The 23,328-nt window shown below is 44.1% G+C and overlaps 1 protein-coding gene across 1 annotated transcript in view; it reads right to left on the minus strand.

Annotated features, from left to right (window-relative positions):
• The window catches only part of LOC121458880 (phosphatidate phosphatase LPIN2), a 67,034-nt gene extending 51,726 nt beyond the window's left edge, over positions 1-15,308 (minus strand). Inside the window, exon 1 of the mRNA XM_041668239.1 lies at positions 15,182-15,308. The gene's annotated coding sequence lies outside the window, so the exon portion shown is untranslated. The remainder of the gene's footprint in view (positions 1-15,181) is intronic.
• Positions 15,309-23,328: the final 8,020 nt, after the last annotated feature.

The following is a 23,328-nucleotide window of genomic DNA, read 5'->3' on the forward strand; positions in this document are numbered from 1 at the left end:
GAAGGGAAGGAGATCAGGAAGTCTAGCGCCATCCTCAGGAACATAGGGAGTTGTGAGGCCAGCCTGGGCTAAAGGAGATGCCTCTCCCCCACTCCCCCATTTAAAACACAAACAGCAGCCGGGCGATGGTGGCGCACGCCTTTAATCCCAGCACTCGGGAGGCAGAGGCAGGCGGATCTCTGTGAGTTCGAGACCAGCCTGGTCTACAGAGCTAGTTCCAGGACAGGCTCCAAAGCCACAGAGAAACCCTGTCTCGAAAACCAAAAAAATAAAATAAAATAAAATAAAACACAAACAGCTGAATCCTGAGTACTTTCCTTTTGCACAGCATTTTTACGAATTTTTACTTCCTGGAACTGGTTCCTTAGTTTGCCCAGGCCGGGACTATAGGGAAATGCTACAATGTTAGCTCTTTAGTGATTTTCAAAGCAAAAAAGTGGGGCGCAGGATGTGGTGGTGCATACCTGCAACCCCAGCACTCAAGAGGTTGACTCAGGAAGGAGGTGAATCTGGGCTACACAGCAAGTTCAACAATAGTCTGTGCTATAAAATGAGACCGTCTCGGCGGAAAGGGTAGGAGGAAGGGACAGGAAGAAAGCCTCTAAGACCTTTTTTCAAAGATTTATTAATTATGTATACAGTGTTTTGCCTGTATGCCTGCCTTTAGGCCAGAGGAGGGCACCAGATCTCATTATAGATGGCCGTGAGCCACCATGTGGGTGCTGGGAATTGAACTTGGGACCTTTGGAAGAGCAGCCACTGAGCCATCTCTCCAGCACCTAAAACTTAATTTTTCAAAGAAACAAAGTTTAAAACAATGTCCAGAGAATCAGAATCCTGTTCCGATTCCACAGGCGATATATGATGCTAGGTAGCATATATACACATTATTAACCCCAGAGGCACATGGGACAACTAGCTCTAGAAGGCTTTTTTCTTCTTCCTCTCCTTCCCCCTGCCCTCCACCTCTTTTTCTTTATTTTAAAGACAAGGTCTCACTATATATAGTTTTGGCTGTCCTGGAACCCACTACATAAACCAGAGATCCACCTGCCCCTCTACTTCCCAAGTGCTGGGATTAAAGGCAGTCGCCACCATGACTGCTATCATGTGCTTAAGCAAGAATAAAGATTTATTTGAAACTTCAAATGATAAAATTTCAGGTAAGGAAATTGTATTAAGTTGACGCAACAAATTATTTCAGGCTACAACCTAGTATTCCTTTCAATTTATAACAAAAATGACTGAACTCCCTCTAGTGTTTACACTGGAGAACAACAATCCTTTCCTTTCGTATTAACAAGGAACTAGAGAATATTGCATTTTGATTAGTAAAAAATCATCATGAGAATATTTTTAAAAGGCAATTACAAAGAGGACCATAAATCCAAGGCAAATGTGGTGATGCATGCCCATATGTTCACAATGAAGCTGGAGGAAGTACTGCCTTGAATTTGAGGTTAGACTAAACTACACAGTTGACACCATGTCTCAAAAAAAAAAAAAAAAGAAAAAGAGAGAGAGAGAGAGAATTCCATAACCTTCACTTCAATAATTCTATGGCTTCGAGATCACTCATGACAAAGTGACTCACATGATAAAAGAACCACAGCTCACCTGAAATAAGGATTTCCTTATTCTGAAGAGATCGTCGATACTAAAGCAGTTTCTTCATACAGCTATAATTAGTTACAACTTTCTATTTAAACTATTAAAACAACCTGAAGAGACTGATGGAGAAATTCCTCTAGCTACCACTCTCAGGGTCAGCCAACATCTGTCACCTGTGTAGCAGGTAACAGCTGTATGGTACTCAATTTCGGTGTTTCCTAATACTCTCTCTCAATCTCTAAACTAAACAGAACAGCACCAACTGTGAATGTGTAAGAAGAACACAAAGCAGAAGCCAGAGGGTCCCCTGGTCTTTATGTACTTCTGCAGTCATCTCTTTAGTTCCTAGTATATTTGTTGTTTGAGTAGACTTTATATGATAAGGTATTAGATACCTGGAGGAGTATTAAAATGATTCCCAAAGACTAAACAACTTCTTTCAAGACTCCTCATTTACATATAAAATGAACACATTCGGGGTTGAGGAGGTAGCTCAGTGGTACGCATGATGAGGCCCTGGGTTTAACACCCAGTCTGGCCAAAACAAAATAAAGCACATTCTGCATTTTGCTTTGCTGTCTATTGGTGAATAAAAAAGTGATTGCTCAATATTTTCATCTACTATATTCAAGGGTTAATAAATTATTTCTTCTGTGGTGTGGAATACCCTTAGAAAATTGCATGTCCATACCTTAATTTGGAAAGTCTGAACCATGCATGGCTCTGAACTCTAATCCTTCTTGATCAATGGTCTTGGTCATGCTTTCTCTGGATATTTTTGAGGAGTGGCCTGGCTGCAGCCTACAAGCATGTCTGCCCATTAAGAGAGGGAAGCTGGACAGTCCAATTAAGGATCAGAATTATGCTCTCTGGCTAGAGTCTCTGGCCAACGCTACCATAAAATAAAGCCAGAAATAATGAAGAAAGCCTCTACCCAGGGGAAGCAAAGTGTGTGTGTGTGTGTGTGTGTGTGTGTGTATGGGGTGTAGGAGGTGTGGATGTGGGGGGCTTGTAGGGTGTGGGAGGTGTGCATGTGTAGGGGGTGTTGTAGGGTGTGAGGATTGTGTGGGGAGTGTGGGGGTGCATGTCCGTGGGAATGTACGGTGTATGTGGGGGGGCATGAGGGTACGGGGGTGTCGGGGGATGTGTGAGTGTAGGGGGTGTGAGTGGAGTGTGTTTGTGGGCGGGTGTCCTTGGCTCTTTTCTAGACACACAGCTTATGTACTATATAAAACTTTATTTCTATGTCCTTTAGCTCTTTCATCTCAACCCAGTCTGCACACGGGTGCACAGGAATGACATGCTAAGTATTGTTGTCATCCCATTTCACAAACAAGAAGTCCTGCAGAAACAGGCGAGATGGCATATGATCCGCCATTCAAGAGACTGAAGTGTCTTGAGTTAGGCCAGCCTGGACCACACAGTGGGTCCTGGCTAAAGAAAAAAAAAGTATTGAGATACAAGTCTCATTGTCAAATTTTAAAATATAATTTTTAAAGTGCGCTGGCCAAAGAAAACATTCCTGGACTCCCTGAGAGGACTTTCCCTTCCCTGATGGTTCTCCACAACACTGCCATCTTGAGAGTCTCTGGACTCCCTGAAAAGCTGGTGACTGATAATTTTGTTCCTATGACGTCTTTCACTATGTTCGAACAATTAAGTTTTTAAAATTTAAGAAATACTAGTAGTATCAGGCACCCTCCTTTTTCCACCTATGGAAATGGATTGCTGCTGTAGTATAGACTAAGAACTTAGAACCTGGAAATCCCATTAACAACCTTTCAGGTTTGTGGTTTCTTGGGAAGGGGTATAGTAATTCTTTCAGATACAAAGTGCATTTGAACAGAAAACACAGAAGGAACTCAAAAGAAAAATTTGTGAAGGGCACAAATAGCTGATAAACATAACTATGTACTATCAGCGAGAAAGTACTGGTGCTAGCTACAGTGGTGAAGAAGATGGGGATGACATCAGACCACTTCCAGAGCCTGCTTGCAACCACACATTTGCTCTTCATTGTATTAGGTGGATCTTCTCATCTCAGAAGATCTGGATTAAAAGTTAGTCTTCCCACTTCAAAGGATTTAATTAAAAAAATTCCTCACAAGGGTTTTAGTTAAGTCCAGAAGTAGTCAAATTAACAACAAAAAATAGCCATTACATATGCTCAACCTGGCTTTACATATATGACAACAGTTCTTAAAATAAAGTAGCACAGCATATACACACATGCAAGCCTATCACTCAAAGATGTGGATATGGAAATAAAATATTCACGAACCAAACAGTTCCTACTATAGGCCATTGCCTCTAAGCCTGGCCCCTGCACGCTAGAAAGTGTTACAGTGTCAGAGTATCCAAAATACAAAATCTGTCTGCTTTTTCCTTTTCAGAGTTCCCGGATCTTTTTTTTTTTTTTTAACACATAATCAACATGCCTAAGAGAACTGGTGGCTAGTATCAGTGAGATTGCCTCTTATCTGTGTCCTACATGTCCTGAGCCACACCAAACAGACAGCTGCAAACAAACAGAACAATGGGATGGGGTGGTCAGTGGGAATGGAGGCCAGGTCATAGGAGTAGTGATTGGATTTGTCGCTTTTAATAATTTAAATTTGGGTGTTCCAATCTTTGCATATGGGGTCAGATAATTCTTTGGTAATAAAAAGACACACAGGGTCCCTGGCCTCCAACCACTAGATGTCAGCAGCACCCTCTCCGAAATTGTGACAATCAAAAAAAAAAAAAATCTGATCACTTTGAAAGTCCTCTATTGGCAACTACTCCATTTGGGAATCACCAGCATTCATGTATTTAGTTAGTTCTGTTTATCTTGTTGGTTGGTTAGCTTTGAGACAGGCTTTTACAATTCAGCCCGGGCAGAATTCACGAGGCAGCCTAGACTGGCCTCTAGGAGGACAAAACTATCCATCTAATAACCCCAAGACCTATCCACAGTCAGTGCTTAACCAATAACTGTTGGGGTTGGTTGGGGTTGGAGCCCTGCCATAAGGGAGCTCACGATTCAGAAGGGAACACAAGAAAGCACACGCATGATTGAATCTAATTTCTCACTGACATAAACAGTTCTCTGAGCCTCTTTTAGCTTTACAAATCATTCTCCCATTCCAACGAGCTTGATCAATGGTACTCCACTCTTCAGCTCATCGTCAACAGGACAGATGTAATCCACATTCCAGCCACAAACAGGCAGTGTGAGATTGTATTAGACAGTTGAGGTGCTCTCCCCAGAGGATCCCTTTCTTCCAACTTGTCGTGCAACACTCTTCAATTACATTTACATCTCAGCAAAATCTGTTTCACATGAACACTGTGTTTGAGTCAGCTCTTAAAGTTGTGATAAATCAATGAACCATCATCTAGTACATTATCAGTTCCTCTTTGCCACTGGAAAAATTCTTCCTTTTTCAAAAATTTATTTTTATTATTCTTACATTATGTGCATATGGACTGACTGTGAGGTTACAGGTACTTGTGAGCCGTCTGACAGGAGCACTGGGAACCCAGTGTGGTTCTGAGAAGAGCACTCAGCACGCTAAACCACTGGATCATCAATGCCTAAGAGCACTCCTGCAATTTAATTAAGTCATACACAACACTTATGAGCCAAAAAATTAATTCATTACTCTTATATGAATGATTAACTGTCTTCTCCCTCACCCCCCGCCCCAGATAGGGTCTCTCTTTGTAGCATTGGCTGTCCTGGAACTAACTCTGTAGACCAGACTGGCCTCAAACTCAAAGACGCCTTGGCCTCTACATTTTGCGTGGTAGGATTAAAGGCATGTGCCACCACTGACCTGGTGAATAAGATTTTAGCAATTTCCAAAAACTTGAAAAGTAAAAAATATATTCTACCACTGACATTAAAGAAATAATTTAGAGAGGTGTTTTCCAGAATGACAGTATAAATGAAATTTATATACTGGTGATAACATGGGCAAAATATGGGCCAGGTATGTCACTCGGGGTAGAATGGTTGCCTAGCATGCCCAAGGCACTAGGTTTAACACACACACACACACACACACACGAAAACCACAACAGTCTTTGTACATTTGGCTGTGTTTTTAATCATCCTCCTCTACAGTTACATTTTTATTAATAGTACCAACAGTTTCCTTATACTACATGTATAATAAAGAATAATATTAAGAACCTGAAGTAATTTGATATACAATTGAGGTTTAGATTAATAGTGTTACATGATATCTGTAAAATGGCTATCAATACCCCCCATTTCAACAGGTAGAGAAGATGCAGAAATAACTATTGTTTTCTCACATCCTAGGACAGTGTGCCCTCCCCCATACATATTTACATATATCTCCCCAAACAGAACAATGCCTCCCCCCACCAAGTATTACTTGGTTCTCCAAAGGCCTTCCTTCAGCCATCAAAATCTCTGTGCCTGCTAGAAACCCCAAAAGCAAACTGCACATCTTTGCAAAGCAGGGTCACTGGCAACACTTCATAAATGTGTATACTTCTTTGGAGGCTTGTACTTCTCTAAACCTAACACAAATGCAAAGGAACACTAGTGAGGTCAAAGCTATAGCAATCCCTTTGAGGAAAGTCTGCTACCCCTCCCTCCAGATGGAGCTGTAAGAGCAGGTTGTCAAAGGTGGGCTCAACAAGAGAGCAGCAGGTCCAAGAGCAACAAGTTGGTGAAGCACCAGGGATGCAGCAACTTCAAGGCCTTTCACTCCCTGACAGGTTCTACACACACCATTCTCTGTAGGCTAGGATCAAGCAGTAACCCTGGCGGACAAGCCACCTCACTCACTTTTGTGTTCTTATGCCAACAGAAGGCAACAAGAACAGTAAGTCTTAGACTAGGACAGCTAGAAAAAGGAGATGAGGGAGGGAGGAAGAGAGGGAAGGAGGGGAAAGAAGAGAGGAGGGAGGGGGAGAGGCTGCTTTAGGTGAAGGCCCTGAAAGACCAAAGTAAGAAAACATATGGCAGGGTATTTTAAAGCACAAGTCCAGGAAGGCTGCCACCTGAAAATAAAGACCCAAGGGAAGCACAGGGCCGAGCTTTGGTCACATGACTATCCTGTAAAAGAGACAAGATTAATTCTGTAGAACCAGGCCCTGATGCTGTTTTCTTCAATTCGGCCACCCTTTGAATTACTTCAGAAAGCAAGCAAGAATGAAGCACGCGGTGACTGCAATGCTCAGCTGATAAAATCTGAGAGTCAGCAGAAATGTTAGCAGTTACACAAGACTGAACAAAAATCTCCAGTTAAAATCTGAGGATCATTTCCTAAGGGCTTTCTTTCTGCTCTTCCTTGTAAAATATTCCTGTGACTGGACACCCTGCGAAGCTTACACAGCAGCACACCTATCCTTCCATGATGCTATCAGGGGTCGGAGTGTGTCCTCCGAAACAGGAAATCTAAGCTCTGAGTTCTAGTTGTTAACCTTAACTCAGTAAGAAGACTTTTACAGATAATCAAGACAAAATGATGTTTCAGGGAACCCAACACCCTCTTCTGACTTCCACAGGCACCAGGCACACACATGGTGTACACATATACATGCAGAAAAAATACACATACACATAAAATAAAAAATCTTTTAAAAATACAGATTAGGTTTTCAGTGGAGAAAAATCTGATAAACATAACCTCAGCCTGGTGACCAAGGCCACGGTCATTATTAAGTCAAATTATGGTACTTTACTCTCCACGGTCTTCCTCTTAATAAGTCATAACCTATCCTACCATGAGAAAGAGTCCAGGAAGAAATTCTATGCAAAAAAATAGTCAAACATTTTTAAAAGTGATGAAGTAGGAGGAGCGAGAAAGAATCAGAAGGAAAAAAGAAAAACACAAAGTTTAAAAAAAAACAAAAAAACTAGTTAACTTCTCAAAAGTAGCAATTCCAAAAAGTAGAGAGAAAGTGAGCAAAGAATTAGGACAAGAGCCCCAGCAGAGGGAAGATGAGAGACACTCAGGACAAGACAGCTACTCCACGGGCAGCTGGATATGAAAGCCAGCATACACTGTTCACGCCAGAGTATTTACGTCATGTGTAGTAAATAGTAAAATCACTGCACACGCTTAGTTCTGAACAATATTTGGTTATGAAAATATAAGTAGAGGAAATTGAGAAAATATTAGACAGCTTCATTGAGAAGTTGTCACCCTGACACAGTTCATGGCCTCACACTAGGGGATGTAGAGTCTACTTTCAGGGTGGGTCTTCCCACACCAATTAAAGCAACCAAGACAACCCCACAGACACCCCCACAGGCCAGCCTGATGCAGACAGTCCTTCATGGAGATGCTCACATTGACACAAGAAGGTTAAGAGTCCAGGAAGAAATTCTATGCAAGCACACAAAATGGTTACATTACAATACAAAACAATCCTTCAAATAAACACTTGCACATTAAAAAATATAAACAGCACTTTCTCCAAGATATTTCTTCTGCTTTTCACTTCCAGTCTCCTAAACTGAATCCCATTCCTCATCCCCGATACCCAGTTTAGAAAACTGCTTTGTATCTAAGATGACTAGCTCATTCCCCCAACTACACTGCAAGTTACTCTCAGACAAAAGAAGCAACTTCCCCTTGCCCCGTGACTCTCAACCCTGGCATCTAGTCCAGCTGGAGTTCTCAGCCTGCACCTGGCCTCTTGACTTCTATGTAGGTATGGTCTACCATATAGACTACCATATGGTCTAACACATACCCTCATCTACTCATCAGAACTAGCCAAGCAGCTCTCCAAAGAGACAACTGAGTCAACTAGGTATGCAAGAGTATGCATGAGAAAATGCCATAATGAAATCAGTTATTTTGCACAATAAATATATGCTAATACATTTTAAGTGTAGTCATAGTTTTGAATATATTTCTTTTTATTAAAGGTTCTTAGGTCATTTATTCTATTATATGGAGTAAAATTCCACCACAGGGACCTTACCTGCACGTGTAGGTACTGAGCAAGGCAAAGGATACAGTGAGGAAGTACCAGTTAAAGACAAGACTGTTTGTAGAGCGTGTGAATACACGCTCCACTGTATTGAGGTCTCAGCTGGGTACCCACATGATGGAACAAAGACTCACTCCATCCAGTGCTGACCTTTACTACTTCTCCTGCACAGTGGGGACCCAGAAAAGAAGGGGCTATAGGATATACCCTCAGCTCAGGGACAAACTTACTTCAAGGCAGCAGCATAGTGGCTACTCAGAGCCTGTCTCAAACAGTCCAACCCCGTGTTTGAATTTAGAGATCCCATTTCTTGAAAAATAGCTTTCATCTGGCGCAGTCTCCACCCAGTGGTCGGGAGGCAGGGAACATCAACTCGTTCCGGGGCAGGTACGAGCAGGCGTGGCGACCTCTTCAACTCCACTTCTTTCCCCACTGTTTTCTCTCCCTGGCTCAATCACTGCACACACAAATGCTTTAGAGAAACCTAAGGTTCCACAGCAGACGCGTGCTTGCTATTACCATTTATAAATTATTCTATCAAATGCAAATAAAAACAGATTCCTAAAATTGATTAGGGATGTCAAATAAATGCTTACGAATTGTAAATCCTCGGGCAGTGGGGCCAGGAGACAAGGGCAAAGGAGGGTGGCTACTGCCATGGGAATTGCCTGGCCTTCCGGAAACCTCTTAGCTCCAGCATTCTCCCATAGAAAACAGGGCTATTATCTCTGCCTAGCACGACTGTTGTGACTCCTCAGACATAATCAGTATAAAGCTCTTGGCACAATGACTCCCAAAGAAGGTGCTCAATCAAGAGATTACAGTAGCAATCACAAGTTTTTATAGACACCAAGACACAGCCTTAGAAGAGACGAAGTAGTAGGCATCTCTACCGCCTGAAGACTACGCTTAGTGGACAGACCATACTGAAACCTCACATTCCGAAGTCCTACCTTTCTGGTCATGCCGGTGCGGTAGGCTACTATGAACTAGGTAAGCTGTGAACCATTAGAAAATCCTACAACTGAAAAATCAATCCTTCCTAATAAGCATTTGCCCGAAATAATAGTAAATTACAGTTTCTTTTAAGTCGTCCTTCATATTTAGTTGGATGCTATGGCTATAATGTCAAATAGGTGCCTCTTATTTACTGAAAACAAGGGCAAGACATTTTAAAGAAACAATGTGTAGACAGACACTTTGGTGTGTTTAAAAAGGAAAATAAAGACTAGCGCCATCACTTTAAACAAAAGGCTGATCTCCACAGATACTTCATGGAGCCCAGACATTCCTGACTTACAGTCACTTCACTTCATAAAGACCACAAGTTTACACAGTCAGCCACTGGAGACAATGTAGCACAACTCAAGGAGCGCTGATCCAAGCTTCAATTCCTGTTAACTACAGACATGGCGGGAAATCACCAGATCACAATTCATTTCCATCCTCATCAATGAACTTTTTGTTTGAAATTTTGTTAACTTTTTATTTATTTTTTTTTTTTAAAAAGGCATGGTGGGACACATGGGAGAAACCACTGTACTATAGGCTTAAAAACAGGTACTTAAATAAATATTCTTGAGTCAACTATTCCTTCCGTTACATTTCAGAAATAGCTAAAAGCAAAAATTCAAACAGCCACTAAAGCTACTTGGTACCACACACCTACTTTCTCTTCCTGGACCAATCTTAAAACTTCTGAAGGATGCTTTTCCCACCTGAAGCTCCTCTTCTTTATCTAATAAAGAAGACTAATGTAAGCCGGGTGGTGGTAGTGCACACCTTTAATCCCAGCACTCGGACCTCTGTGAATTCAAGGCCAGTCTGGACTACAAGAGCTAGTTCTAGGACAGGCTCCAAAGGTACAGAGAAACCCTGTCTCAAAAACAACAACAATAACAACAAAAACTAATGTAACCACTAAGATCAAATACTTTTTTTCAATCTAGAATCTTCTTGTTGGAATCTGCTCTTTAGTCATGTTCCGTAAACTTTACAATTCTTGCCTCTTTAGGCCCCCACTAAATACTTTAACTATTACTCCAAAAATAATGAGAGAATACTTCAAGCCTTAAAAATCCCCCAAGGCATTGAAGTTACAGCAAGAGCCTCTGCTCCCGGCCAGCACTCCCTGTCCATCCCCTCTGAGGTTGAAGCACATGCAGTTGACAGATCCTGTCTCCATACACCCACTCCACAGGTGTCAGCCCAACCTGCCACCAATCTGAGTCTCCTACTTTCTCACGAGCCTATGCTCGACCCTCAAGGACTAACGCCCCAGAACTTGGACTCAATGTTGTTACTTCTCCTTTTAGGTCAATGTCTACAGAAAGCAAAAAGGCAAAGGGTCTTTGCCTACCCAGACTGTCAGAAAGGTTAAGACGACCAAGTTATTCACCCTAACAACTACAAAAAATCCACAGCTGAGTCCAGAGAAATCCCGAAGCAGCACAGGCATAGAGTAACAGATGTCACCCCGTGCGAAGGGGGTTAATGCTTGAAGCAGAAGAAAATACAAGGAGGTGGGACACTGGTATCTAGGGGGAAAAACTCAGAGAACTAAGATGAAAACTAAGAATCACTGTATATTTTAGAACAGGAAAGATAGGAGCTGAAAACAACTAAGAATTTATAAACCATTTAACACTTTATCTACACTTCTGGTTGATACAAATGAAAACTCAAGACAATACACATATTACTAAGCAATACATGAGGTAAGGAAATCTGGTGTAAGACGCAAGTGACATGAAATGAGATAGTCAGTGGTATTTAACTTAGTCTTCAGTTATAACTAATAAATCTGCTAGAGAAGTGAGGGCTTTTGGAGAAACTGGATAAAGGCCGGGTGAGAACAGGGCCCACTGGCTGCCAATGCCTACCAGGTCTGTTCTTCTGAAGGCAGTGTCTACCCAGCCAAGAGACAAAACCTACACCAGACAGCTCACAAAGTGTGTGTCACGAGAGATAAGTACCAAACTACACAATTCTAAGCTCCAGAGTAAGAAAAAGTGCCATCCTGCAAACAATTTTTAAAAGCTCATGTTCTCAGAGTTGTTATCCGCCACCACACCACCTTTCTCAGCGGTGACCCAAATTCAAAAGGAACTAGCAATCAAATACTACCTTGGCTTTGTGCAGAGGTAAAATGGAGGTTGGAGGAGCTGACAACAGAACCGTGTTGATAGGCTATACAAGCTAGAATTCTTTCTCTCCTCATTTCTTAGTGACATCATTAACATCTAAGTCCACATGTTTAAAAAAAATCGCTGAAAGTTAATATCCAAAGGCTTTCAAGGCAAAGGTCTCTAGGCCTGGGAGATGGCTCAGCAAGGCGCTGCTAGCAAGGTCCATAGCCTGAGTTTGGTCCCTAGGAGCCCACACGGTGGATTAACACTGGCTCCAGAATACAGGCACACAAATAAGCCAATGTAAATGGTTGTTTAAAACAAGACTCAGCTGTAATCAGTGATCAAATTAAAACTGTTCATGTTGCCCTGAGTCACATCACAAGGTTACAGGATAATACAGTTCATCGCCTAACACATTCTTCGTTGGTTTGTTTTGACACAAGGTCTCACTGTGTATCCCAGGCTACCTGAGCCTGGAACTGGTGCTCCTTCTGCCTCAGGATCACAGAGTGCGGGGATTACAGCTGTGGCAATCTCCACAGGCTTTCTTCTTTTCTTTCTCCCGTCCTCTATCTCCTTCCAGACTGTGAGGAGAGCATCAACTCAAGCTTCCAGCCATAAATGAACAACAGGGGCGAGGAGAGGGTAACAGACGAGAACGGCAGGGCAGTATTCTGGCCAGCTCACCCGTATCCAGGTTGTTACCAGCACTTGGGAGATCCCTACTGATTTCCTGTGCTCCCCAAGAGTGAGCGATTTTCCCTCATATGTTCATCTTGAAAAATATAGAACCTAAATGTGGAAAGTGCTTAGTTATTAAAGTATACTGCTGGGGCTGGAGATGGCTCAGTAGCTAAAAAAGCTTGCTGTACAACCATGAAGATCGGGGTTCAGAGCCCAGCACCACTGATCTCTCACACACCTACTAGCCTAGCACGGGGGGCAGAAGGGAGGGACAGGCAGGGGAGTGGAGACAGACTTGGGGCTTACCAGTGTAACTGAAAACATGACCTCCAGGAGAAACCCTGTCCCCAAAGAATATGACATAAGGTAACACTTGACTCCTTTCTCTGTTTACACGCACACAAGTGCACACATTCACCTATGGCAATGACAGGGGAGGTAGATGCCATCAACTGTCAGCAAGGCGAATAAGAAAATTTATTCAAATACTTTATTACAAGAGACTTGTGATATAGCTCAGTTGGTAGAGAACTTGCCTTGTATGCATAAAGCCCTGGGTTCAAGTCCCAAAACCTCCTAAATTAACCATGGTACCTTATAATGCAAAGTTCAAGGCCTGAGCTACCTGTATAAGACTGTCCCCCAAAACTATTATCCTCAAGGTACCACCAGAGAGCAGTCACTCCACACGGTATCTTCAAGCTCTTCCAATGTTTACTGAGACATAATTTTTATAGAATTCAGGCAACCGCAGGCCCAACTACAAAACTATTTCACCATGAAGGCAAGCCATAGGTCCAGAGATCCTGCATCTAAGTCAAAAGTATTAATTTAGCAAGGAAGGGAAGCAGAGACAGCTAAAGCAAAGTTCCAAATAAACTCCTACAGCATTGCCTACCAACTGAAAAGAGCAGGTACAGGTCCTATAGCCCCTACGCTCAAAGACACAAAAAGTGACAGTCCCTAGAGGTAAGTACGAAGGATTTAAATTAAAAGACACAAAGACTTAAGATTTAAAAACTTGTCGACAGACTGCTAGGCAGCCCAGTCTACCTCCTGGCAGGAATGATTCCAGTTCAATGTTCCAGATCTGATGTATATTATGCATTCAACGCTGAAGAGAAGAGCTGTTCACACAGTAACCTGTGCTATATTTAAGTTGAATATTAATATTTAAACACTACAAAATGTCCAAGGTAATGTTCATTGGCCTAACTTAACCTCGGACCACCTCTGACCTGCAGCAGCACCACTATTACCCATCCGTGGCATGCCATCCAAGAAAATGTGATGAACTCATCATTTAGGGAAGATCCACGGGCTCCCAGTGACCTACGAAGGCAAACTGCTTGCTGCCTCCTATGTTCAACCAGCCCCACCAAAGCTCTCTGTACTTGGTAATGAACAGCTACTGGAGTCTTGACAGCAGAGATTCTGCGCCCAGTGCAGGATATGGCCCAATCAATAAACCAAAATTCACAATGCCAAGTGATGAGAGCAAGCATACAGCCATATAAGAAACAAAGCCCGGGGCACCCTGTTATCCACTTCTTAACTGCACTTGGCACCTTCAGGGGCTTTCAAAGGCTCCCATTCCCAGAGTCTCTAAGTACAGGACTTCTCTCTTGAATCTCAACTGTGCCAAATACGAAAGTGGAACCAACCATTTCATTTCTAGCGTCCCACAGCGATGCCTGCTACCACTTCAACAAGAAGACCCTTGGATCCGATAAAACACAACCAAGATCTCATTTAACTGGGAAGAAGAAGCCACCCACAGCGCCCGACACTCACGTAGCTTTGTTCTTTTCAATTCTGGTTGGGTTTGGCCCGCAGGTGGCCACTCTGTCGGTATTGTGAACGTGCTCTGTGGGCAGGGCAGCCCAACAAGGGCTAACAACACCTGTCTCCTCCTCCGCCTGGTGGCTGGCAGTGCCACACTTCTGGGTCTTAAGCCAGTGAAAACAATCAACGTCAGATCGACGCATACTCTAAATAACTGGCAAATGATCCCAAAATAGACTTCAAAACTGACCGTGTATTAGCAAAATACTGTTAATTAGTGAGCCGAGATTCAGTAACAACCTAACTTGGATCCCTACTATTGGGCAAAATAGCTTTAGCACCGAAGCAGGAGACTCGGTTTCAATTTTTAATTTTTTGAAGTTTCAGATATGCATTAAAAATACGTGTGGCCGCTTGTTTAGTAATCCCAGAGCCTCTCCAAGTATCCAGCGTTCCAGTACTTTCTGAAAGCGAGGGCGATCTTCCTAGTCTTATTTTGCATAATTACGTCTCCGAAAAGCCATCCTAAATTTGAATGAAAATAATTTTCTTATGCTGGGGTGGATCCGCGGCGCTCAAAACTGGGCCGCGGAGCTCCGGCTCCCACACCAATCAGGACCTTCCAGGGCCCCCAGGGACAAGGGCAGCAGGCTACTCACATCTGAACTGGTCCACGGCCTGCAGGAGCCAGCGGCGGGCGAGCCAACCGCCTGGGGGAATAACAGCACCTCGCCAGCCCCGGCAGGGGGATGGCCGCGATCGCGAGCCGGTGCCCCCTCCCCCAGGCCCGAGGGGGGGGGCGCAGACACGACCTCGGCGGCCATCCCCCTGCCGCGCCGCGCTGGGCCCCGAGGACCGCTGCTAAGGTGGTAGTGGGGGTTGTCCCCTCAGACGCCCGCGCGTCCTCAGGAAGCGCTGCAGCGGCTACGTGGCCCACGCGAGGCGAGGCCGCGAGCGGGGAAGCAGCCCCCAAGAACCCCCGGTGCTGTCCCCGGCCCGCTTACCTGCGGCACCGCGCGCGGCAATCACTCGGCGGACGGTCGCTCGCCCCGGGCGGGCTGCGGCGAGAAGCGGGCGAGCAGGGGGCGGGGCCGCCGCCTCGGGAGCCGCGGGGCACAGCCGAGCCCGCCGGGCCTCATGAATGGGACGCGGCCGCGGCGCCGGCCGAGCTGGCGGTGGGCTGCGCGCACGCCCCGCCCCGCCCCGGCCACGTGACGCAAGCTCCGCCTCCACCGCGGGACTCGCGCCCCGGGCCCTGCCGGGAGAGAGCGGCTCGCTGCTCGCGAGGGCCTCGGAAGAAGCGTTTGAAAAGTTTCCTCTGGTCCCTATGGCAACCTTGCGGCGCTGCGCGGGGTTTCAGAGCCCAGCTGCCAAAAAGAGTGCAACACGGTCCGTTGCATGATGGTGTGGAAACGCTATGCCCGTGTAACACGAGTGCACGTAGATCTGATCACTGCAGAGCCTGTATCTTTGCCTATTTCCCCTCCAGGTTCAGTTATAAGACCTCCTATTTAAAAGTACACTTTACAAAACGGCTGCCACAGTGGCTATTAGGGGTGTCTGCTGCCTTTTATCTTGTTTTTCTGCAGTCGGTTATTTCGTTGGAAGTAGAGATGGGAGCCTGTGGCAACATTACCAAATGTCTGTTAATTTCTCCGTGCGCACGGTGAGCACATTCATGCAGTGTCGGGGCCATAGAGACATACATTTATACAAACTCTCTCCGGGATGGGCCGGGACACATCGGTGTCCTTACAACAACACAGCGTGATGGGCATAGGCTCTGCTAGGGCCCAGGAAACCAGTTCTCTGCACAGGCAACCATTTCATTCTAGTACCACGGTGTGGGATTCTACCAGGTTGCCTCAACTAAGGCCCGACAGAGACACCCTAACCTACTAGGAATTTTTGCTTCATTGCGGCTTTTCATCTTATTCACCGGCAAATTTTTTTTTTTTTAAAGATCGAAACTTTCCGGTCACTGTTAGAAGGATCTTACTCCACTGTGGAGAAGTGTAGTTAAAAGAGAAAGGACCCTCTCCTCAATATCCAAGCCAATACACAGGAAACAGAGACACCTCCCTGATGGGCGCCTTGAGTCAATGTGGTTCCCATGAACCGGCCGATGTGGCTTACAGCCTGGTCTGTAGAACGCGCTGTTACTGTTTGTTTTCCAGCCGTTCTTTCTCCAACTCAACTTTTCCTGTTTCTCTCGGGTAGGTCTCACTACCTTCTACCTTGGGAGAGAAATAGTCTCAAGCTTCCTTCCTTTCGTCATTCAGGAAGCCCTAGACAAGCCGCCCTTCCTCTGCCACCGCCCCCTTGGGGTTTGACAACTTACTCAGGATTGGTTCACGTTTCTAGCATTTTCCTCCTTCTCTGGGGGGTGCCTGACTTATACTATGCCTGAGGCAGTGCAGGGAGTAACTAAATATCTGTTGAATGTCCCTCGACTTCCTGTACCTGATACCTGTGAAGTTGGGGCACACCCAGCTCCCATCTGCTTCACTGCTCACGTCTTGTCTCACCTTCTGACCCTACCACCTTCCGGTTCCATAGCCAGGAGCCTTTCCCCACCAATTGTCCCACTTCTAGTCTAGATGGAGCTTAGTTTTATTTTATTTGTTTTGTTTTCATCTAACCAGTCTTCTTCCACTATTTCAAACAAGGGAGGCCTTCTTATCCCTTATGTAGTTTGGTAGAAGATGTTTTTCCCTTGGGGCTTGTGTTTTGTGCTATTTTGATGTTTTGTTTAAGAATGGACATTATGCCGGGTGGTGGTGATGTGTGCCCTTAATGCCAGCACTGGGAGGCAGAGGTAGGGGGATCTCTGTGGGTTCAAGGACAACCTGGTCTAAGGGTGAGTTCCAGAACAGTCAGGGATACACAGAGAAACCCTGTCTTGGAAAATAGCACTAGGAGGAAACAAGAAAAAGAATGGACATCTCTCCATGTGTTTTCCGGACTTGTTGGCTATGGCAGCCTCCCATTACAAGCTATGGAACAGCATATTCTTCCAAGATCAGACGGGATCGGGCGCGTTCAGGGTGGTATGGCGGTAGACGGAACAGCATATTCTTACTGATTGATAAAGCTGTCTCTGTTTACTCAGTGTCTGTTTCTTATTCGCCCAAATAACATCCTTGATAGTTAAGAAATGGAATGGGCATGCTTGCTAAACTATTCTTAAACCGTTTCTAGGTAGTACCTGAACTCATTGCTGCTACATGATGAAAAAAAAAAAGTCAATGTATCAAGAAAAGCAAGGTGATGGTGGCTAAAGTCTTTCCTAGTATCTTACAATGCTCTTCAATTTACATCTTGGAAAATGGTTGTTTTGAATATCAATAGGCCATGGTTTTTAATATAAGCTTGAACTTTCTTTCAGCTAGTATTCACAAAAGATTTGTGTGTGGGCATCTTCTCCAGTCCCATCTTCAGTGAACTCCCCCTTACTCCCAGTTGTGTTCCTTAACTTACCTGTGTCCCGCATATGAGTTACTGACCTCAAATAGTGGACCCCAAAATACATGTAAACGGCTCATACAAGGACACCTCAAACTTTAATTATGCTTAATTTTCATAAAGGCATATCTCATTCTAATCAAACATCTGGGGCTCACTCATTAATGTATATCAGCTATCTTTCATGTGAGGTTAATTCGTCTTTTTTTTTTTTATCTTTAAGCTTGGTAAATCTGAGAATGATTTGATAAGCCGTAAGATCTGTAAAGATGAACTTTGGACCATTCCTTTTTTTCCAGCTAAGCCAACAGAACCCTTCAGGCTTTCTGCTTATCTCATGAAGGCAATATCACCAGACCCAGCTACCTGGAACCGCATAACTGAAGCGTCTCCTTCCTTTGGAAGCCTGTCCCTCCTCCACTCATGATACTGCCCAGGCTAACGTCACCAAGGTCCCTCTTGCTGCCAAACATGTTGGACTCCTTTGGGACCTGCATCTCAAGAGACGTTCTTGACACCATTTCCTTCTTGAAGCTTCCTCCTTCCTCCTACATTCATCAACTGAACACCTCTGAAACCTATATGCTTGAGTGGGTGGCTTTCACTCTCCCATCAAAGCTCACAGTGATGTCAGATTCTAGCCCATCCTTTGCACTCCCCTTTCGGCCCAGTCCAGAATTTCCTATCCCGGTAGTGACACTACCATACCATTTAGTGATCTTCCTCAGCAGCCTAGGGGAGAGTCTCAATCTGCTACTCCCGTGGCATATCCATCCTGCCTGGGTATTTCTGTCTAGAGTTCTCTGCAGAACGGCCACAACAGCCATATGTCACATCCTCTTCATTTGCCCGATATGTGGCCTCCCTCTGGTTGCAGTAAATCTCTCCATCCCTCTGAAAGCAAGGCAAAGGAGCTTTCTCCCCATCCTTGCAGTCAGTAATTGATTGCCTTCAATGAAAACTCTGACTTCCAGAGGAGCACGTCCAGAGAGTTCCCTTTCGCCCCAGTGTTCTCTCCTGTGCATCTGCTCTGCATGCTTAGCCAGCCTTTCTGCAATGTGATAGCCTTTCCAACGTTCATTTCCATATTCCTTGCATTTTCCTCTTTACAAGAAGTCAGCAGGCTTACTTCTTGCTCAGAGAAGTCTGCTGGCGAGATGAAAAGCAGAAGTTGTCTGAAAGACATTTCCTTCCTGCCTTTTATTTCCAAAACTCTAAAATTACCAAAGTCAAGAAGGAGAAGAGGAACCTTTCAGGAAATCCTGGAAGAGAATCTTTCTCTGGAGTCAGGAGGGGAAAATCGTACGCACTCCTGTCTGGCAGTTCAGAGGGCAGGGCGGGGTGGGGACTGAAACCTTCGAAAGACAACTTTGCTGTTTCTGGCTTTGGCATTTCCTGGGTCAAATGACAACCCTCATTTCCGTGCCATCACCATATGCCCAGCTCTTTTTGAAATTATATCCAGCCCAGACTGAGACAGGAGTGAATCAGATCGGCTCCCGCAGCTTGTAACTTAGAGATGCAGAAAATTGTCCCCAGGCCTCCAAGACTCTGAAAGCTGGTTTTGGAAAAAGAGACTTCATTTTTAACTGACTCACAAGAGTGTAAATTTTTAGGTGACATAGCATAGCATGCCATTTCAATACATGTAAAGTAAAGTGTAATGATTAAACCAAGAAAACTGGCTTACCACTGAGATGTTTAGATTCTTTGACTTAGGAACATTCATAATGTCCATGGGTAATTTTATATGTGCAATTAATTGATGTCAACCATAGTCATCCTCTTGTACCTTAGAACTCTACTACAGGTTCTTTCTTCTCTCAGTTATATGCCTGCCCCTGTTAGCCCTCCTTCCTCCTTTTCCATCTCTCACATACTTTTCATAGGTTCTGACAACCATTATGTCTGCTTGCTCTCCAGTCCTGAAGAGCTCAGCAGTAGCTTTCAGGTGTAAATGAGAATGTCCCCAGTTTGATCATCCTCTCTCAATGGCTTCTACTGCCCTCCCCTAATCAAGGACTTTTTTTCCTCAGGTACATAGGTTGACCCCGTCAGGGTAGCAATCATAGCTGTTCTTCAGTGCATACCAGGCAATCAATAAACACCTACTGAACAATAAAGATGGATTTATTTTTCTAGGAATATGCTTGTCTCGGGGTCCAGATCATCTCTCCCACTAAAAAGAAAAATACAAGGTTGATGCATGGTTATAGGGACAGACCTTCCTGGGGTGGCAAGGGAGTGAAGGAAAGACAAACACAGAGAGAAATCTGAGCCTGAGTGATCTGAGCTCTCGGTGGGAGAAACTGCAGCACCCAGGAAGCTCAGCCTGTTTGTTATATACTGTTGAATATGGAGGAGGGTTATTTCACGCAGCTGAACAAAGAGGTGGGGTTGTTACACACAAGTAAACAAGGAGGCAGAGTCTACAGCTGGATAAAACAGGCAGGTTCAGTCTTCATAGAAGAACCCCCTGGAGGGGCGCAGTCAGTCTTCGAGTCCTGAACATCTCAGGGGAGAAGTTATGATGGACGTCTATTGTAGACACTGTCAACATCCACACAGACAGAAGGGAAGGCTTCCCATTTCCCTCAGGCTGGAGTCCTATCTACAGCGGATCCTGTAACAACAACACACATTCATTCAGGACCCCACACACTCAGGGCTTCCTCCCCTACCCACGCAAGGCAAAATGTTTAAAATACATTCTGGAAAAGTCTATGGATTGGCAAGAAACTAAGATGTAGAGTAGCACGAAGACAGGATGAAGGCCAGAGCCAGAGAGAGCAGAAGTCACCCTTTGGCCCCAAGGCTATTCGCTAAATCTGAATCTGGACATTGCTTTCTGCAACCCTGCCTGAAAGGGCAGAAGGAAAAGATACCATCTGCTCACTAGAAGACCAGTAAAAATTGGACCCTGCCCCCAGAAGCAAAATAAAAAAATGAGGAAGAAATAACAGTGTTTTTGAAAGCCCACACCCAAACTCACCAAATCTGACACATGTAAGCCAGAAAGCAGGTCTAGAAGCATTTTGGAAAATTTGGAACATACCAACGAGAGTCTGTGACCATGATGCAACTAAGACAAGGTTTAATTTCGGAAGGTAACTGACCTGGTGGTACAGACAGGGCTATAATCCCAGTACTTGGGAGGAAGAGGCGGAAGATCAAGAATTTGAGGCCAGCTTGGGTATAGAATAAAACCTTATCTCAAATGGTAATAAAAAATAAAGTAATTAAAATTAAATAGGTACAGATAACTAGAAAAACTGATAGGCTAAGAGAGTTGTGGTCAAGAAACAAGGCTGTATGGAGATAGAATAAAGCTGCAAGGCTATGTATTAATATTTGATACTAGGTATTAAAGCTTCGGAAGCAACGAGTAATTAATGAGAATTGTAAGAGAAACCTTTTGAGATGTAAAGAGCTTAAAGGTTAGAAAAAGAACAGTGAAATAAAGGCAAATAGAAGAAAGTAATAAAGGCAAAATAATAAATCTGGAAATGAACACACAGCTGAAAAACACCTGCCCAAGTTAATCTAAGACTCGTAAATGTACAAACCTTGTGGAAGACAATGTAGAAAAAAAAAAAAAAGGAACCCACCTATGTGACTAATATAAAACTATAATCACTGCCGGGCGGTGGTGGTGCACGCCTTTAATCCCAGCACTCGGGAGGCAGGCGGATCTCTGGGAGTTCGAGGCCAGCCTCGAACAAGAGCTACAAGAGCTAGTTTCAGGACAGACACCAAAGCTACAGAGAAACCTTGTCTCGAAAAACAAAAAAAAAAACAAAAAAAAAAACAAAAAAAAACTATAATCACACACAATCTACAGATTACAAAGAGATTGTTGTTTTCATGCTAATCAATTTGGAAAATGAACAAGACAGTGAGGACAAAGTCATAATCATGCAAGAACTTATTCTAATGTCACTCAGTATAGATGCAAACCCCTGGATGGCATTTTAGCAATTTCAACCTGGCAAAATAAGATATCATAGCCAAACCAGCTTACTGACGAATACAAGTTGGGTTACCATGAGGGAAGCAATTAGGGGAATTCACCACGTTAAAGACCTGGTGGTTATCTGAGCATATGCTGCCATTGGCCATCCACCCGAAGTTCACGGACAGTTAAGAATGCTTCTCTGTGTTTTTTTTTTTTTTTTATGACAGGCTCTCACGTTGACACCTGGCCAGTCTGGAACTTTCTGTGTAGACCAGACTGGCTTCACAGGGATCCATCTGCCTCTGCCTCCCTGAGTGCGAGGATTATAGACAATTGCTATCACACGCTTCAGGAATGCTTTTCTTGAAGAAGAGAATTGGTAGAAAGCTCCAGAAATTATTACAAGCTACGCTTCCTCAGAAAAGCGAGCCCAGTGTCGTGTTTGCTGCATATTTGCTCAGTACTGTGTGAGGACCAAGGTAGTAGACGATGGTAAGAAATATATATCCAGATTGGCAGCGGGAAAATCACAAGAATGTGATAGAGGATGTACATAGTCTAAAGAATATTTAAAAGTGTACAGAGTGTAAGCCTTTATAATGTTGCTGGATGCCAGAGTCAGCAGACAAAATCATTAGGACTTAAAAACAGTGACAACAAAGAGGACCTTTTTGGTTTTTTGTTTTTTATCTGTGTTTTCAAAGATCCTGCTGTATATCAGTATTCTCTGAGACACACTGCTATCTTCATCAGATCAGCTGTGCCCACTTGCAAAGGTTCATCACAGGTGGGTTGTGGAAGGTTGACTCTCCCTCATAAGAGGAAGGGCAGAGAAGGCCATGGAAGCCTCAACCAAGCATCTAGCCTCACTTCTCAACCAGTTATGCGCAATTGTGCTCTAACCTCACATGGCCTTGAGAAGGGGCAAGGAAAGACAAGGGGAGGGGTCTCCAACTTCAAAGCTGGCGGGAATCATCTTCCATGATACATGCAGACCTGGTGTGGCTGCTTAGAAACCACCCACATTCCTGCCCATAACCCCTTGCCCATAGCTCTGTAAATAAGTCTAAGAAACTCATTGGTTCCCCTGAGTGGAGGGGAAACCATACCTTAACTTGTGGTTGGGAGCTTAGAGGAGGTAGACATCATTTAAATCTTCCTCAGGTAAGAAACTGTAGGAACAGATCTATTCTGAATGATACCAAGGAACAAGGTACTAAGAGACAAATCTAACAGAACACATGCCTGACCTTTATAAAGATCATTCCAAAACCTCACTGAAGGATCACGAAGAAGATCAAACGAGAGGAATGATGTGTGCGCACATCTGCGTGTCCTTGTGTATAGACTAAAGGTGCTGGGGTGGAAATGAAAGCCTTCAAGCTCGGCAAACACTCTGCCAGTGAGCTACACTCCCTGCCCTTGATCTTATGAAACAGTTTTTCTTTTCTATCTCAGGCTGGCCTTGAAGTCATGATTTTCCTGCTTCTGTCTCCTGAGTGCTGCTGCAGTTACAGACATGTGTCATTATACCCAGCTAGAAATAACAGACAGAAAGGTCTCTATCATTACCTAGGGAGTCAGTGCAATTATACAGAGGCCTATTCTTCTAGAAATTCTTAAAGAATATGAAAGTAACTACCAAAACTCCGATAAGAAGGCCAGATGGTATTGGTACATGGATAGACAAAAAGATTAAACTGTGTTAGGGAAGGGGAGTGAGAAAGGATA

This window comes from Microtus oregoni, unplaced genomic scaffold (assembly GCF_018167655.1).
Source record: "Microtus oregoni isolate MIOR12 unplaced genomic scaffold, Mior012 000018F_ref0000195, whole genome shotgun sequence".
Lineage (NCBI taxonomy): Eukaryota > Metazoa > Chordata > Mammalia > Rodentia > Cricetidae > Microtus > Microtus oregoni.